This window comes from Motacilla alba, chromosome 4, assembly GCF_015832195.1.
Source record: "Motacilla alba alba isolate MOTALB_02 chromosome 4, Motacilla_alba_V1.0_pri, whole genome shotgun sequence".
Lineage (NCBI taxonomy): Eukaryota > Metazoa > Chordata > Aves > Passeriformes > Motacillidae > Motacilla > Motacilla alba.
The window spans coordinates 36,105,848-36,124,188 of NC_052019.1; the positions used below are offsets into that span (position 1 = coordinate 36,105,848).

Consider the following 18,341-nt stretch of genomic DNA (forward strand, 5'->3'; position numbering starts at 1 on the left):
GAGAAGCTCTTGGGAGTTAAACATCTGCTTTCCTGAACATTTAGAACTCCTCAAATGTGTCTCACAGTGGTAATGTGACTTATAGGCAAATAATTTGCTATGCTTCTCATGTTTCCATTTTTTCCATTAATAAATATGTGACATTTTCTTAAATTAACTCAGTCTTTTTCACAGACTATATAGAAAACAAATATTGAAGGTTATTGTTAGAGAATAATGACAAAAACATACTGTAAATTTATAAGCAGGAATTTTGTACTGGAAAACAAGCATTTTCTCTTTTCATTTTCTTTCACTATCAAGAAGACCACGTTTCTAATGCAGTAAATACATTGACAGCTTTCAGAATTCAAATGTTGCTCTTCAACTTACTCCTTGAAGTTGTGGTAGAAGGGGAACACAAAGGCATCTATGCTGAACAGGAGGGAAACTACACGCTTTAGAAAGTCAAACCCAACCATGCAACTCCATCAATGCAGATCAACACTAGCCTTATGAGTCTTACAGCAAGAGGCCAGAAGGAACACATTCAGGCTGATGGCTGGTCAGAGAGAGAAGAAAAGACAAAGCCATGGGAGACCTGGATGGCTTCCAGGCAATGTTTCCTTAGCAGAGAGCCAACATGAAACTGGGTCCTGTGCCCTGTGTCTTGCAGCAGTGAAGCCCCAAGGGAAAATTATTCCATCCTGGGGCATTTTTTGTTTTGAATTACTGCTGGTGGTTTATTTGGGACTATGGGAGCAGATGGTATCATCCTAGAAGCCCTGACTGGAAAATAAAAACTTCCCCCTTTGCGACTGGTTTGGGATTTGGCAGTGAACTTGGGACTGGCAAATATTTCAGGAATCCATGCGTAAGTTAGACATTTACTGAAGAGGACATCATGTTAATGGAATATTCTGCCATATTTTCTGTGCCTTAACACTTTTTTAGATTGCTGTCTTTTATCCAAGGCAGTAGAGATGATAAAATAGCAAGCAAACAGCTGAGTGGTCTCTGCCACCATCAGGCAGCCAGTGAATCTCACACATAAATGTTAGAAAATTATCCCCTCATTTGCATTCATGGTAATGAGAAACATTATGGATAATTTTCCTTTCACTTCTATATGGTAGCTTAAAAAAAAAATTAAACTACCCATTTTCATGACTCTTACAGACTAATTTCATTTTCCTTTAGAGATTACTTTTTTAAAAGCACATAGAAGCTTTGAGAAACAAAGCTTTGTGAAAAAAAATCCAAACTGGCAAGGCTGTGCAGTGTAACATATACTGAATGCTAATACTTTTTTACTTTTATTGACATTTCATATTTCAATATTGACTGTATTTTCATATACGAATAAATTAAATAGAGATTTTAGTAGAAACCTTCCCCTGAGGATTCTGACTACTACAATACATTTTCAATTGCTACCAAAGTAAATCTAATTACAACATGTCCTTTTTGACTTCAGGTTTTAAATGATGAAAACATAATATCCTTTTATAAAGAAAGACTTACAACGAGAATGCTTATAACTAAATTGCTACTGACAGAAGAAATGTAGTCCCAGAAATCACTGGGAAAATGCAGGATTTCTCTACTTCTCATCGAAACAATATCTTTCCTAAGCATTTCCCTCAGTACAGTGAATGGTCTAGAAAAAAAGGCAATTGCTGCAGGTAAATCAGATGGAAGATAAAAAAATCAGAGACTTAAAATTCCAAAATAATTGGCAAATACTTACAAATTATATTTGAATAGAAAGATTTTTCCAGTGATAAATCTTGAGTAATGAAACCCCTTGTTCTTTAGATGTGAAAGTTCAGAACATTTATTGCAATTAACAAAACTACCTAATGACTGGAACCATTGCAAACCCATAATTTTTGCATTTCCTTAAAAAAAAAGTGAAGAAATTGAATGTAATGTTGCCCCATTAATTCCTATTCCACAAGATGTTCTGACATTTGTTGTTTTGTAGGAAGAGCAATGAAGAGGAAAAGCAGGATGGCCTTTTGGTTTTCATTAGAGTGGAATTAGTAATAAGCTGTGTGAAACTGAGTGCTTGGCACAGCATGAATTCCACTCCATGCCACAAGCAGCTACTGCTGAACAGGCCTTAAATTGTTTCCAAAATATGAAGGCAAGAGTCCAGTCTTGCAATCATGGCTGATATGAAAAGTCCTTATGTATCAATAGGATCACTTACACAGATAAAAGAACTGCACTAAGTCCAAAGAAGAATTAATCTCTTGTTTAGTGGCTTCTGTATAGAAATGTCAAGTACAAAGCTATGTTTGTAAGAAATTTTTTAATGAAATGTCCTACTCAGATGCTTAAACAATCAGACTTGAGCTATTATAGCAAAATATTATGTGAGTAATTACAGTGGAAAGCTGTAAAGTGCTTATGGTCAAAACTCTAAAAGGACAAATGCTCCTAAAACATCAGAAAAGCTGGAAGGGTAAAGTTGCTAAACTTAAAAATATTTGTAACAATCCTTTCACCTGAGAACCACTGCACAGACTCATTGAATATACATGAAAGAACAATACTGGAAGTAAAAGCTAGCTGATTGAAAAATAGCCCAACTGGTCAAGGATTGCTGTGCTGAGATAGAAAAAGAATTTGATTCAGTTAGAGTGTAAAACCCCACAAAACTTTCTTTGCAAAAAATATAGACTGAGAAAAAGGCAGGCAAATGCTTAACGGGGAAAGATCGCTTACAAACAAAAAGCTGCACTAAAAGAAGTGCAGCAGTAGCTCAAACTGTAGCCAGCAAAGATTTTTATAACTGCTTGCAATTAACATGCAGAGGAAAGGAGATAATTTCACCTATGAATTTTCACAGTAAGAGAAAAATGACATGAACTTCAAAGGAGCGTGAAGCTACTTGCAATAGAAACAAATGTGGTATGTTACAAAGAAGAGAACTGCATAGCAGGGCTTAGAATCATTACACTGCAAGAGTGATACACAGAGTGGAACTAAAGGATTTGTGAGAAGGGAAGAGAAGCTCTGACAGCCTGCAAAACGAAAATGAGGGAAATGAAAATGGGAAAGTACTTGTGCTGGATGATGTGCACAGTACACATCACTCCTATCAGTGATGTGCACTGATAGGAGCCACCTGCCCGGAACAGTGAAATTTGGCCATTGTAATTGAATCCAAGGAACGGCACATATCGCACTCTGCACCCCTCTGTATAACCCACACTGATTGAAGGCTCTGTGCTGAACTACTGAACAGAGATAGATGAATGCTGGAGAGAGGAGTTCATCTCGTGCAGGACACATCAGACAAACTGACCTTCAGCGCCAAACCCACTGGCACATTATACAAAACCAAGGCAAACAGCCCACAACAGAAATCAGGACTAGGTCCTACTGACCTCGTGGCACCAGGGATGTAATGGGAAAGGAGGAAAGGGACAATGTTGCTGCTGGCACAATGGCAGCTCCAGAAATGACTGGTGACCTACTGAATGCAGCTTTGGGCTAGGCTTCTGCATTTTTTATAATGAATTTCAATGTCTTGTCAAGCAAGAAGCATCCCTTCACCTTGGTGATACCACAGCAAGGCACCTCAGGAGGGGGAATAAATTCAGTTACGTTGTTTCACTGCTGACTGCTCCAGCTTCTCTCTGCAGTGAGTCCTGATACTGTAAAAAAGCTTCTCAAAGCAAAGAGCAGAAGCTGACACTAATCCTAAATAAAAGTTTGAAAAAACCTGAAAATTCAAATTTATGAATGTGTAATGTGAGTGATAGACTTGGCTACTCTGAGGAAGTGAATGCAGAAGTAAATCAAACTGAAATTAAGAGGAATTGATCAGACGGCAAGGATGTGATGTAGGTTAAGAAAGTAAATGACATAAATAAAAATTTAGTGGTTGCTCCACCTAAAGACAGTTTCTATACTGTGCATAGTAAAAGATGTCAAAGTAGCTGAAAGAATATTGATAAGGCTTTGTGAATTTCTCAAGAAGTAAAAAAAAAAAAAGTGGAATACTTTATATACTTAATTCTCTAAGCAAATACAATTAAAATGCATTTTCAAATGCACCGACTCTTTTACATCAAATATTTCTGTAAGGCATTGTTTTATCTTTTATCCATTCTAGCAACATGACCCATTTCAATGTTTATAAAATCATCAACACTCAGAAAGTAAAATCTGTCTCTGTAACATTAACCTAAAGCAATTACTCTTTCTTTTTTAACTCAAGCGTCCCTATTTCTGAACAACTTTTACCCTAGATAAATGTATGTAAACTACCAGTTCAAATGATCATTGTGCTGAAACAGGCAGCGGCCAAGTTGTATTAAACTCAACTTCCAAGTCTCTCTACAATCACATTCAATTTTTAAACTCCACTTTTTTTTTGAGAAATATTAAGATAAAACCCCATTCTTCAAATCGTGAGCTAGAAAGCTGTGGAGAGTCAGCTACAAAGAAACTTCTAAAAGTGCTTGACTTTCAGTTTATAGAAGTTTCCACTGTAATTTCATCACAGATTCTTGTTTTTCTTATTACACTACTAAACTTAATTAAAAAAAATTGTATTGTAAAAAAGCAATGAGTCCGTATGTGGATGATGAGGCTCTTTTAGCTGGGTAGAGATTGAAGACTCTGAAGGAAAGGCTTCCCCTTCCCATAATTACCTCTCATAATCCAAGAGAAATCTGTCTGAATTATTGTTAGAGGAGATCTACAGCACTCAAACTAAGCAGGTGGGTCAGCACAAATGAGCATCCTGAAGGTAAAAGTAAATGAAAGCTTCTGGAAATGTCCTGCAGGCAAGGATATTCAGAAGGATAAAACCGAGGAGCAAATGAACAGCTGGAAGTCATGCTAAAGAGACAAATCTCATACACAAGCAGTCTCACAAGACTGAGGCCTGAGTGCTGCAAAAGCAAGAAAGCAGAGCTGAGAGCAGCCCCTCAGCTGAGCCACATTCATGTCATGAGCAGGGATAGATCCTGGACACATGGGGTTCAACAGCAGCAAAAAATCCTTCAATCTATTAGTAGGAAGAACTACTAGAGAAAACAAAAACAGCCTCTAAACACAATTTGAAACAACTCTGTTGGTTTAGCACCTTTTCATATTGATGGATATTATCTGCATTCATAATTTTCCCTTGAAAATTATAATCCTTGAAAATTAAATGTAAAAAGAAAGATAGATTGGAGGTAAAATAGTATCTACTGTCCCTAAAATAGGAACTTCAGGTTTCCTGGCTTTTGCTGAGCTTTGATTTGATTCCATGTTTCTGTGAATAACAACAGTTCATTAAATCCCATCACTATCTTCGATGAAGTTCTCTCAGAACGTATGGGGGCAGTATCTGAACAGAATTGCTATCCAAAGTTTTCTTCCCCTCCTTATACAGGAAGATATAAACCAGAAAATGATCTTCCAGGGCTTACTTTTGCTTTATTAATTTAATTAAGCCCAGTAAAGCATCATAAGCAAAGTTTAAACTCAAGGAGAAATTTTCAATTTCATTTAAGATAATAAATGGTGCCTTTTGAAACATAACCACTGGCCTGAAAATAGGTTCTTATTTTCAAAATAGTCCTTTAACTCAGACTCTGTCCTCCCAAGGCAGATTCCTAGATTACAAATCAAATCCGTTAGGAGTCTGCCATTAAAAGTTACAGATGATTTTTACTAAGTTATTTGGATTACTACAGCCTTATGTTTTCTAGAACTCTAAAACATTATGTACTTATTGCAGATTAAAGTAGATTTAAAGACCCAAAATAGCTTTGTACATAAGGTGTACACCCAGCAGCTTGGGTGGTTTTAAGAATGACCAGCGAGGAAAAGAAGCCCTTCTGATAAATACACCACATGCTTCTGTACAGCACCATGTGCATATTTGTAGCAGTTGGGGACTTGGAAAAAAGACCAACAAGGCTGAATTGCAAATCAAGGCTGAATTGCAATCACCACCATAAACTCCACACAAAAGAGAAGCCTTTGCTTGTTCTGGATGTCCTGCAGTATTTCAGGCTCTGGCTTTGTTTGTGCAACACCAAATTGATTCAGGTGGGCAAGTGAGAAGGGTTAGTATTAAAGCACTGCAAGGAAATGGCACCTGGAGTTTCAGTGATTTTTCTTTTCTGTTCCTGCCATTGTTCACACACTAGATCAGACTGAATAGTTAGTGAAGGTCATGTACAGAACATTTCTGAGCTGCAAAGATTTTGAATAAGTGGAAGTATAGTTACAATAACCTTCTCCTGATTTTTTAGCAAAGTCTTGAAAAATACTGCTGCCTAGCATCCTGATGGAATTGGCTTTTCTTCAGGGTCCCACAGACTGCTCCTGGTGACTCTGACTCAAGCAGACAGAGCTCTCACACTAGGCTAACCAGATGAGACACACAGTTAATGATATGGCTGTGATCTGCCGTGGAGCTGAGGATGTGGATGAATTTTATTCCTTTGATCACTTCTTCCACAGTGCTGTCAGCAAGTGCCCCCACTCCAACCTTATGCACAAACACTGCTTCAAACACAAGCAGGGAAGTAGGGACAAAAGGTAATTTTAATATTTCATTTATGTCTGTCTTTGGGGATTAATGCAGAAGCCTGAAAAGATTCCATGCTGACAGGGGGGGAGGCTGGAGGGGGGGAGGCTGGAGCTTGGCACAGCTTCTGTAGCTCTGCCATTGCTACAAAAAAGCAGCTCATCCATTTGCCAGTGGTCAAAGATTTCATGAATGTTAAGTTTTAAGAAGGAAAAAAAAAATCATGCCTGAAGAGGCTAATATGCAGCCAAAGGTATTCTGGAATCCTGCAAATGTTCTTTTAGATGCATCATTGCCATTTATTAAAGCTCTATAATTTGCTATGTTACCCTATTTTGGAGGGTAATGGGGAGCCAGGCATTAGATTTCTCCCAGTTTGCACCAGAGACACAAGAATATTTTCTTGTGGAAACTGTGAAGCACTGAAAGCAGCTTTTCAAGTATAGAACTGACAGAAAAAACACTGAAAAGTACTTCTCAATGGAGCACAAAGGACCTGAAAACTGATGAGGTTGAGCACTTGATTATGCCATGATAGCATCTACTTTTAATTTAATGTTGTAAAGATGGACAGGCTGTGGAAAACCAGAGGAATGAACCTTCCTAGTTTATTATCAATTGCAGTGAAATTAAGCTAAGTATGTGAACTCTGCACCTGACTTTGAAGGCAAATACAGCTAATCAGTTTGCCATGGGGCTCTGCTAATTTACACAGGCCATAGTGGAAACTGCTGAGCAAACCATACTGATCTCAGAGTTGGGAACGAGAATCCCTACACAGTGCATGTGAGACAGTCAACCTCCTTCACCCAAGGAGAGTGCACATTAAAATCCTCTTCTAGCTGTATAGGATATATTTCTAAGAAGAGCTAGCACCTTTGGGAGTAATTCAAAAGCAGGATAACGAGAGATGGTATGGTCTCAGGCTGGACTGGGTACATTGCTGGCTTTTAGGTGACTCACCAACAGAGACTGCAGCTGCCTTGCAAGCTTTTTCTCTCCTGGATCCAGAAGCTGACACAGCCCAGATACTCTTGTGCCAGCACTGTCCCACTGCCTGCCATGTAACAGCACATGGATCAAGAGGGGTCGCCCTAACCTGTAGATATCTATAAGGAAAATACTGCAAGAAAAAATTGAGATCAGAAAAAAATAACATATAAGCAATGTAACTGCATTAACTCAAACCCCAAGACTCCTGTCTCCAGAAAACTTGCTCCCAGAAAAAATTATTCTTTTACATTTATCTCGACTAATAATACATATTAAAAAAAATATGGTTATTTTAAGAAACATCTCAAGGTTTGGAGAAATTGATTTGGGCAATCAATGCCCAAATAATTAAAAAAAATGCATTAGAGACAGTCCTATCACCATTAGAAAACACAAAAAAAGGTATATCAAATCCTGAACTGGCAGGAAGGTAAGCTGAACAGTAATAAGATCTCTTGTAAGTGGTGAGAAGATCACAGAATCTTCTGGGTTGAAAGGGATCCCCAAGTAAGTGTCCTGTCCAGGGATCAAACCCACACCCTTGGCATTATTAGCAAAGTGCTCTAACCAACCAAGCTAATCTAACCTAGACAGGCTTTATTGTTAAGAGGTTCCAAAAGAACCATCTGCAAACCCATCAAAAACCAACACAAAAAACACAACAGAAAAAGCAAATCCTTTATCACAAACAATCAGAAAAATCTTTGTCAGCAATGGCAGCTACTGACCCCACTGGAACTGTAATTTCACTTGATCTCCATCATTGGCCACATCCACTACCTCAAACAAATGGGGTCTATATCATTGAGATCATTACTGACACATGGTCTCATTAAATTGATGGTATTCATAGGAGGGATTGGTAACACTGTTATCATTTTACAGACCACACAAAGAGTGCTCCGTGCTTCTCATTCAACGAGTTTCTTAGCTCCTCTGAGAAATAATTCAAATGCAGATTCAAAGATGACTCAGGGTCCACTTCAAGGCCTTGAGTCCTCACTTTTCCCCAGCTTCAAAGGTGGGGGCTGTCCCTGGGGTCATGAATCGAATCTCAGTGAGAGGCTCAGGTGCTGCTGTCAACCCCGACTTAGTGTCAGCACACAGATGGGCTTTCAGGCCTCAGACCTGTTTCCACCAAGGAGACAAACTGCTCCATCTGTCCGAAACTTCTCACCGTGGGACACTACTTCAGCCCCACAGATATTTACATCACCTGCAGTAATCTACCCTTAATCTTTGAGATTATCACCTGTTATCTGGTGGCCAGGCTCAGCACAGATTACGCTGACTGAATAAAATCTGTACACCTCCAAAGGACAGAAATCTTTACTGTCTATACTGTCACTATAAACTTCTTTCTTTTTGATATCTTGATCTGAGTCTCCTGAATACTTGGCTTCAACCCTGTCCTACAGCTCGTTCCCCAACTCCCTGCCTAGGAAACTTTTTTTTGCCAGACTCCCTGAAAAACTCTCAGGGGTGCTTCTCTCTGCAGCTGGTGTGAACTGAGGAGCATGGATCTCACTAGCAGGTTTCACTCCTGACACTTACTTTTGTAAACAAAAATAATCCCTCACTACCAGCTAAGCAGAAAGGAGAACTATGATGCCATAAAGACCAAGATAATACATCTGAATGTTTTGCTAGAGAAAACATTTTCAAACCACTCATCTCCAGCTAGCAGAAGAGAAGAAAGCCCATAGAAATTGTAGAGAAGAACAGTAATTAGGGCAGTCTGACATTTGGTGTCCTACATTTGTGAAAATATTTTCCTAAAAACTTCCCCTGTACAACAACGCAGAACCTAACTTAATACACACAGTAAATTGTTGGCTGTCATTACCAGCAGTAAGACTGGAGAGTTATGGTTGTAAAGCAGCTGCTGTAACATTCAGCCATGTTCTGCTGACAAGGAAAAAAAAAAAACCTAATGAAAGATTTAAAGGAAGAATGTTATGCATGAACCTTCTTCGACAGGCAATTAAAATACAAATTGCAAAACACAAATAAGTACATTATGAAACACAGAAATGCAGGTCAAAGATTGAAATCATTAGCACTGACAGAGTTGTATTTAAAGCTTTAATTCTGAGGATTCTGATACATAGGCTGCTATTCTTCTAAATGCTACACTTATAAATGAAGATAAAATGAAACAGAACACTATAAATATTTTCTCCTCATAACTATACTTAAAAAGCAGAACCATGCTTCCACTGTGATTACACAGGATGTTATTCCGTTAACAATTAATATTAGGAGCAAGTGGCAAAGCAAACAAGCCAAAGGGGAAAAAATCTGCTTTGAAGTATTACTAAAAGAACTCCATTCATCCATTCGTAACTTAGTTTTTTTATTAGTGATGAGGCTTAATCTCTCCACAGAGGCAGAAAAGTGACATGGTCACAACTAAACAGTGTTTTGGGCTTAGGTGAAGTGGTTTCCTGACAGTATCTTTCAATCACTTGCTGGTGCAACTATTCCTGGAGGCCGAAATCTGCTCTACCTGGAAGGTACAATTTCTTGACAAAGAATAATAGCAAGAAAGAAAGACTAAGTACATTTTCTGAGAAGAAGAATGAGCTTCACAGAGGTCAGCATTTTGTCTTCATTGCTTCTCTTTCCAGAGCAGGAAGAACAGCTTCAAGCAAATCTGACACAGCATGCTCTGCATTAGCAGTTTTCTTCCTCCATACATCACCCTGTCTGTACCAACACCCTTTAGATACCTTGCCATTAATCTAGGAGTGGTTTATACACCTGTGTTTTCCAAGGAGAAAACTCAGCATACTCCAAATCCCCATGCAGAAGCAACAAACAAAGCAACCTTCCTCTTCCTGCATCACAGGGGAAGGATTCACCTTGAGACTTAATTTCACTTTCTGGGGGATTTAATAAATCAGAGAGAAATGGATGCAAGAGATGCACCACCTGTTTGGGGTTTTCAAAGTTTTTAAAGACACACTCTGCTGTAGAACAGACTCTAATTACAGACAGGTGCCATCTGAAGTGATGACTAAGAAGAAAATTAGGAGACAGTGAAAAAAAGTCTTCCTATTTTTGTTCCAGTAAATTGAACAACTCTGAAATTTACAGTAGATGTGAGCACAAGATCCATGTATGTATTCCTGGTAGTCCTTCAAGATCATCACATTATTTGCTGTGCACTAACAATAAAGATGGCTGCCAGGCAAAACTCCAAATGAATAATGTCATTCTCCACAAACTCCCGTTGCCATGAGCAATGGTGTCCACATGATGAACACCACACAACCGAGCCAATATTCCTTCACCTCTCTGTGGAATAATGAAGTTCACTCCACTGTCATGATCCATTCAGAACATGTGTGAATGTATTTCATTATCAAGACAAAAGCCAACAGCCAAGCATGGAGCAAGAAATATGCATCGTATTCTTGACAAATAATGTATGTAATAAAAGGTTCCTGTTTCAGAGAAAGGAGTATAATCAGGAACATTTTTTTCCTCGCATGAAAGATTTTGAGTTCAGTTTCCCAGCTACAGTTCTACCGAAGAAGCACAGCTAATTTGTACTCTAGGTGGAGACTAATGTAAGATCTTTTAAATATATTTTCTAATAAGAAGTCAGTATATGATCTATTTCTGTAAGTAGTAGAACACAGAAATAATCCATTTTGAGGAAGTGCATGGCTTGTCTGCTGATGTAAATAATCCTTTGAAATATCAATTCTTGCAAAAAAGATGTTTGTTTAGAAACTGATACATGAGAAGGTCTTTCTACAGTCACTAAACCATTCTAGCTGAGCCTTTATACTGACCTATAATACATTTTTAGTGCTATTATATAGGAGCCTACAGTTAAAACAATCTTTTTGAAATATTATTTTACACATGCCCCAAATGTTAACTTTGAATATATTGTTTGCATCTTTCTTTGAATTGCTTTAAAGTATTATAAATCTTAAAATAAAACCCTTTCAAGTTAAACATTTCCTGTTATTGTAAGCCTTGCAAACTGACTTTATCACAAAAGATTTCATTATTATGTTTCCCTCTTAGGAAACAAATACATAAATGAAGTACATCAGTGAATTAAAAATACTCCTCCCTCCCATCTCAGTTACTAAACTAAGTCCCTTGACTGAGCAGGAGAGTTCAGCAAATCACTAAGCCCTTTTCTTTGTCTGTGGAAAAGCAATTTTCATAGTAAAAAATTTAACTGTACACAAGTAAACCACCACTGCCACTGAAGTTTTATACAATCCTCTGTAAAATATTAAGGGCTGATGAACTTTAGCCAAAGTTTTCTCCTTGATCACGTCACAGACCGCCTTTGGCTGATGCAAACTTCAGTAAATAAACAAAGGGGGAACAATGCTACAGCTGTGAAAAACCTGCCCCAGTCTCCACTGGAACAACTCAACACTATCTAATTACTTTTTCCATATCAGAAGATACAATGTGCTCCCTGTATCAGTCTTTTCTGTTCTGAAGCTCATCTGGAGTCTCCAAATGACTATTCCATGGCTCCCAGATATGGTGGTCAAATCTGGACATGGCAATGTGTCCATGACAGATAGGCAAACTGGAATATCTGCCTGCAACTTTTATGGATGTTAACACATCACACGATGAAAATGGAACTTTCTTTAACAATATAACACCGTCATCCTTTCCTGTCACCGTGCTAACTAGCTATTCACATTTATGCCTTAAATTTCTCCTCAGCAGTGGCATTCTGCTTTTTATCGCTGAATTTCACGTAAGTTCCTTCTAATTATTTCTTCAATTTGCCAGGACCAAATAATACTACATTTTGACTATCTTCTCAAAGATTTGTAAGCCCTGGAGTTTGTAATTCACATAATTAATGAAGACACTCAACTAGGATGTATGGTTCTGTACAGCCATTTCCCTCAGGGACCTGCATCAATATTTGAGACAGTCTCACAGTTTAACATCAAACCATTCAGAGTTACTCTTTGGCAGCAACTTCTCAGCCTGTCGTGGTCATCTGATGAAAAATAAAGACTATAAAGGTGTATCCACACTGTACCAACTTTAGGGCAAAGCAATACTGGCAACACCAAAAGCCTTAGAATGGTCACAATCACTGCCTCCCTATTCTTTTAAATAGCCAAGTTCCTAATACTGCTAAAGGTATCTAATGTCTTGCTGCTCCCAAAGGGAGAGAACTCCCTGCTCACTCCTCTAACCCTCCCTGCTATAGCCTGCAGGTGTGTGGTCTTATCCCCATGGAACAGCAGCTTTATCTTCCTCAAATTGCTGAATTCACTCAAGCACTAGAAAACAAGACAATTTTCCTGAGTGCAGTGGGTTTACTTGAGTTTACGTGGCTCCTGGAGGCGGGTATTGTAAAGTACAGGAGGCAGCACCAAGCCACCAGTGTGACAGACTATCCCACAGCAGGGGTATCCTCTCTTTGACCCGGCGGCAGGGAGCTCATTTTAGCCCTGTGTTTCATGGCACCACATCCCCCATCAAAGAAGGAAATTATAGTTCTGTGACAGGGTCACTTCCTGACAAGCCTGTATTAATATTTTTATTACATTTTAGATAACTTGAAGTACACTATTTAGTATTTCTTACAAGTTTTTGATTCATGATCAAAGAAAACCTTATGTACTTCTTCATGATTACAAAATCACCAAGGCTGGAAGAGCCCTTGAAGATCATCCAGTCTAACCATCAACCCAATGCCACCATAACCACTCCTGAATTAGTTGGTTTAAACACAGATTAAGTATTCTATAGTATCTACCATCATCCTTTTCTTTTCCCTTCTTCCCTCATCCAGAGTAAGTCAATACACCTGTCTTTTGCCTGTCCCAAAACTTTTTAGCAAGCATATATAACCTTGCACACCACACAAATCCTCCTCCTCGTCACACTAGATCAGATTTACAAATCACTGGGGTAATCCCTGCATCATACATAATGCATACAGTGTAGAGAGCTCCTGAGAGCATGCTAAATTTTAGGCTGCTTCTGAGACCCAGAAGAATATGCCCACCTCTTCCCAGCAGTATCATTGGCACCTGCAATGATGCCCCAGATCTGCAGGTTTCTGGGTGCTTGAAATCAGAGTCACACAATCACTCCAGTTCTGGAAGAATCTGGGGAAGCCACAGAGAACACAACCTTCACCTCAAACAACTTTTCCCTGGCTCACCTCCTCTGCTTGTTGTTGTTACTGTCCGTGTGGCAGCCCTACCTTCAGGGCAGGAAAGTGTGTCTGCAAGGTGCACTCAGATTGATGACACTCAGTATTTCATTTGCAGAACACCAGCTGGAGTGTGCCTGGAGCCAACTATGACACCACTCCTGCAGGTAACTAATATGGATGGCTGGCTAATTTGGCTTTAAGTCTGTCCTCCAGGATGTTTTACTCAGGCATCAAGCTTACTTCTGACAACGATAAAACGTAAGAACTCTAACAAAACATTTGACTTTATGCCAGCGTTTCTGATTCTTCTCATTTATTTACAGTAACACTGACATTTACATTCAGAAATCTCAAATTCAAAACACTTTCCTTGTTTAAATCAGCTTACTTCTTAGGCTTATAAAATATTTGCATGCACTTTTCTCTGAGCATCTTTTCCACTTAAAATTATTTCAGTAATAACATTTTGAAATTTATCTTCATGGATCAGAAGTTCCATATTTGAACTGTTTTTGTCGTGACCAGTCAACCGAGTAACCTGGTATGATACTGCTCTTTCTCCTTGCTTCAGTGTAAATATACTGTTGGCCACTTGATTTCCTATAAGGCGCATAACTGGACAGCTGAAATGTATTTTCCACCTGTTTTTAAATAATAAAACTCTTTATCCATCAGCTGAGGACCAAGTGAAAGAGATTCTAGTTGCCATTAAATATTGGTGACATTTATTTTTGAGTTGTTTACTCAAATTCATATACATGACAACTATATGTCCAAAAATATTTTAGGAAATGCTTGATTTTTAAAAATTATTTCTGCCAAGGAGCTAATGAACTAGTTAATTTAAATTAATTAATTTATAAAGAAAGCTAACAGCTGGAGAAAATGGAAGAAGAAGGTCTAAGATATGGTAGCAAAATTTGGCCTCAACAGTGTCCTGTGTGGATACTCCTGTTTTTTAGGCTCTAGGGTAAGTCACTTGTTCTGTGCTTCATCTACAAAATTCAGTATTAATATCTTTCTACTTTAGTAGGATGCTTTCATAACACTCAAACTTGTGATGCAAATAAAAGCTTTTAAAACCCTCTTTAAAAGCTCCTCGTGAAAGGTCAAAGAAACAAGAAGTAATTTCTTTTAATTAAATGCATATGGAATTAAAAAAAAATTCTCACTTAATTTCCTTAAAATTTTGTTTCCATCCCAAGAAGTGCGTACATTGTTTTTTCAGAGACTTTCAAGGCTTCATTTTAGCCAGCAGCCACCTACACAAACATCTGTCTTCCAAGGGAAAAACCAAAGTGGGTCACTTGGCACTGAGCAAGGTGCCTCTTTCTTCCACATACCTCAGACATGGCAAAGACACAGGTTACATACTCTGCACACCTCATAGGAACTTTTGCCATGGATTAGAGAGTCCCAATCATTGTCAAGAAAGACAGCACTCTTCAAACTAAAGCAGCCTATTTTTATTGAAGGGAAACCAAATGGGAATACTCTGAATGACCATGAGAAAAACATTAGGCACCTAGACACTTATCAAAAACTTACCAAGCTCCCAATCCTGAAACATCATTCCTTTTTTAGCAAAACGTAGCTCCAGCAGTAAGAGTAGTAGATCAAACACTAGCCAAATATTCTCATTATTATCTTGGTAAAAATGAAATGAATTTCAATTTCCAAAAAATGTAAGGAATGGAAAAAGAACAACCAAGGTATTTAACACATGGAGAAAGGGGCTGTCCTTCTGTTTCTCTTAAAAATGAGGTAGATGTAGGATAGGTCATATATCAGCATTAGTTTGTGTCTGTCTGTTTTTACGTGTCTTGAAAGGTTTAACTTTTGCCCTGTTTCATACCATAGGAGTTTTGGTATTAATTTGACTGAGGTTAGGCTATCTTTTCCAGAGTTTTCCAGCCCTGGCTTGCAGGTTCCTGTGAACTATAGCTGGTATTTTAAACTGCTATTCAAGTACTCACAAAAAAATGAATATATAATTGGGACATTTCTTTTTTCCTGTTTTTACACATTGCTTAGCTAATTATGCTCCAGAGACACTCTCTGGCTAAGCAGCAGCAATGCTGCATAATTCAGAAATGAGGAATATCAATGTGCAGAAAGGAAAGCTGTCATGAAAATCCCCAAGGATCTGTTTCAGCTAACAAATCTGACAGCACGTCAGCGACCAGCCCTGCCCCTGGCACTGTGAAGAGCCTCTATTGCTCCAGCTATTGTTCTCATCTACAGATTTTCTGTGTCCCAACAAGAGACTCTCCAAAACACTGCATTCTTCAGACTGAATTAAGTAACTTTGAAAAATGGATTATGGACCCCTTAGTTTACTTTTCCCATTACTATTGTGTCTCTGGAAGGATGTGTACAGTGTTAACATTACTCTTACAGGGACAAAACCCAGAGAGAGACAAAAAGGCTCAGAAAGGCAGAATTGTCCAATGTAATTATTAAGAGACACTGACCTACAGCTAACACCAAGTTTATTTACACAAACAGAAAATATACAAGACACCAGAAATTTCAAGGTGCATTTTGAATATCAAAATGCTAGTCATCCTTGTCAGACTCCCTTGCTAAATCTGCTTACTGAAATCTTGCTCACCAGTAGCATATGCTCATCTGTGGGTTTCAGAAATTTCAGAATTATCAGCTGCTATAGTTCTTCCCTTAAAATGTGGGGTTTTTTTTTCATGCTATTACATATGCCAATCACACTACAAAAATTAAATTCCCCAAAAAAACCCAACAACAACAACAAAAGAAAAATTAGTGCATTTACATCAGCTTTTTAATAAAAGAGGATCTTTGTTAAGGTAAGGTGATGACATTGAGGAGTTCAAAATAGGTTTCAACTAAGATTCACATGGACTACCTCTCCCCCAGACAAACTGTAGTTTAAATGTAGAGATGTCAAATGTTAGTTATATTGGGATAGACCAAATAACTCAAAACAATCCTCTTCCCAACATACAGGATCCAAAATACTTTTGACTTCTGCCACTAGCTTTACCATAACTATTCCTAGTGCTATGCTACTAGTATCAATGATGATGTCGCAAATAAGAAAGGAAACTAAAAAGCTATGCTAATTTCAGACTTCACTAGAAATGGAAGTGAAAAAAAGAGGACAGTGCTTATTGAATGAAAATGGATCCAAGTATTGGAAAAGCGACATCAAAGTTCTCGGAGAATCTTTCAAGTACATCTCATCTTGCTGCTCTCCATACACCTTGAGTCCTTTACTTTGTCAGAGCAACAATTGGATCAATAGAATATTTGCAAGAATAGCTGCCCCAGGTATCTGAGATATGCAAGGTTGGATTGCTCAGGAATGGAAGAAACAAGCAGCAGATAAGCTCTGGAAAGGTCAAACACAACTTTAAGATCTATTAGTAAAGATCTTTCCGACAGATATAGCTCAGGTGCTGAGGACTGCATGCAGTATGATGCATACAAATCTGGCCTGCACTTTTCAAAATGGAGATGTGAAAATAAACTTAGCGCTGTGCCAGAACCACCAGAGGAATATGGAGCTTGTCTTTCATGAAATGAGGCTGCAAAAGGCCAAGGAAGTAAAGACTGAAACAGGATGTGAGCTCTCTTCAGCAACAGACCAGGAATCATCTGACAGATCAAGTATTTTTAAACAACCTGACTGCTCAGGTATGTTCAATTAATTTCCAGAATGACCAGTATTTTCAGAGAACTGAGGCATCATCTCTGCTGCTGTCAATCTGCAGGAAGCCCTCTAGTCCAGCTGGTGTTCCTGCTTTATGGGTTGAACTCCACATCTTTCTGCTTTTACCCCTTCTTTTGGGGTATTTTTAAAATTTTTTATGTCTGGAATGTCATGCAAAAACACACAGAAACTCACAAATTCATTTAAGTTTCATAATTAATTCTTCCATTTTAGTCAAATGAAAGCATTCAAAAATCAGCTATCTTGAGAACCACAGAGATTGTCTCAAGGTTTCTGCTGGTGCCTATTGTTTACAGATACAAAGCAAAGTGCTTTTCAATTTTCTTTCAGTTATCTTCCACATTTTTGGAATATTTCTGCTTCAGCTGGGTAATAGCTACTTTCACATTCAGGGCATGCTCCTATTTTGACTTATTCTTGTAAGTATTTGAAGAAATTGCTCACAGGCAAAAAAAAAAAAAAACAAATGGAAAAGAAACCTAGATCATTTAGCATCTGAATTCTAGCACTGCTTAACACCAACTTCTGCAGAAGAAGATATTTAATTCTAGGTGGCTCATATGACTTTTTTGTAGATGCACCTGATGTGGTATCTAGATCTAAACTGACCTCCATAAAATTAATGGAGTGTATGTGAGTTACTATTACTCAACCCAAGCAGCAGATTTCTAGTTTCACCATGCACTGTACTGTATTTATTCTTTGTATGACCTCTAGGCAGATTGTGTACTTAAGGGTCCTCACAATAGTTAAGATTTTACCAATGTATTTTTAGTAGGAAGCTTTCTGAAGCAAGAAACATGCTAATTTAGCAAAAATTAAGTAGAAATGCCAGTAAAAAGGTTTTAAAGTGGTGGTAGACAGGACATGACATCAGCTTTCACTGGTGAAAGCTTCATGATAAAGAATCAGAAAGGGAAATCTTTGGAGAAGACTAA

At 38.2% G+C, this 18,341-nt stretch overlaps 1 protein-coding gene and 1 long non-coding RNA gene across 5 annotated transcripts in view; one reads left to right on the forward strand and one right to left on the reverse strand.

Annotated features, from left to right (window-relative positions):
* The window catches only part of LOC119700019, a 94,137-nt gene extending 80,973 nt beyond the window's left edge, over window positions 1-13,164 (forward strand). The window contains exon 5 of one of the 2 annotated variants that reach the window (XR_005256634.1): window positions 304-13,164. This is a non-coding gene — a long non-coding RNA (uncharacterized LOC119700019). The remainder of the gene's footprint in view (window positions 1-303) is intronic. The other variant, XR_005256635.1, reaches the window with a different exon arrangement.
* The window catches only part of GALNTL6 (polypeptide N-acetylgalactosaminyltransferase like 6), a 432,689-nt gene that overhangs the window by 44,796 nt on the left and 369,552 nt on the right, over window positions 1-18,341 (reverse strand). The window lies entirely within an intron of this gene.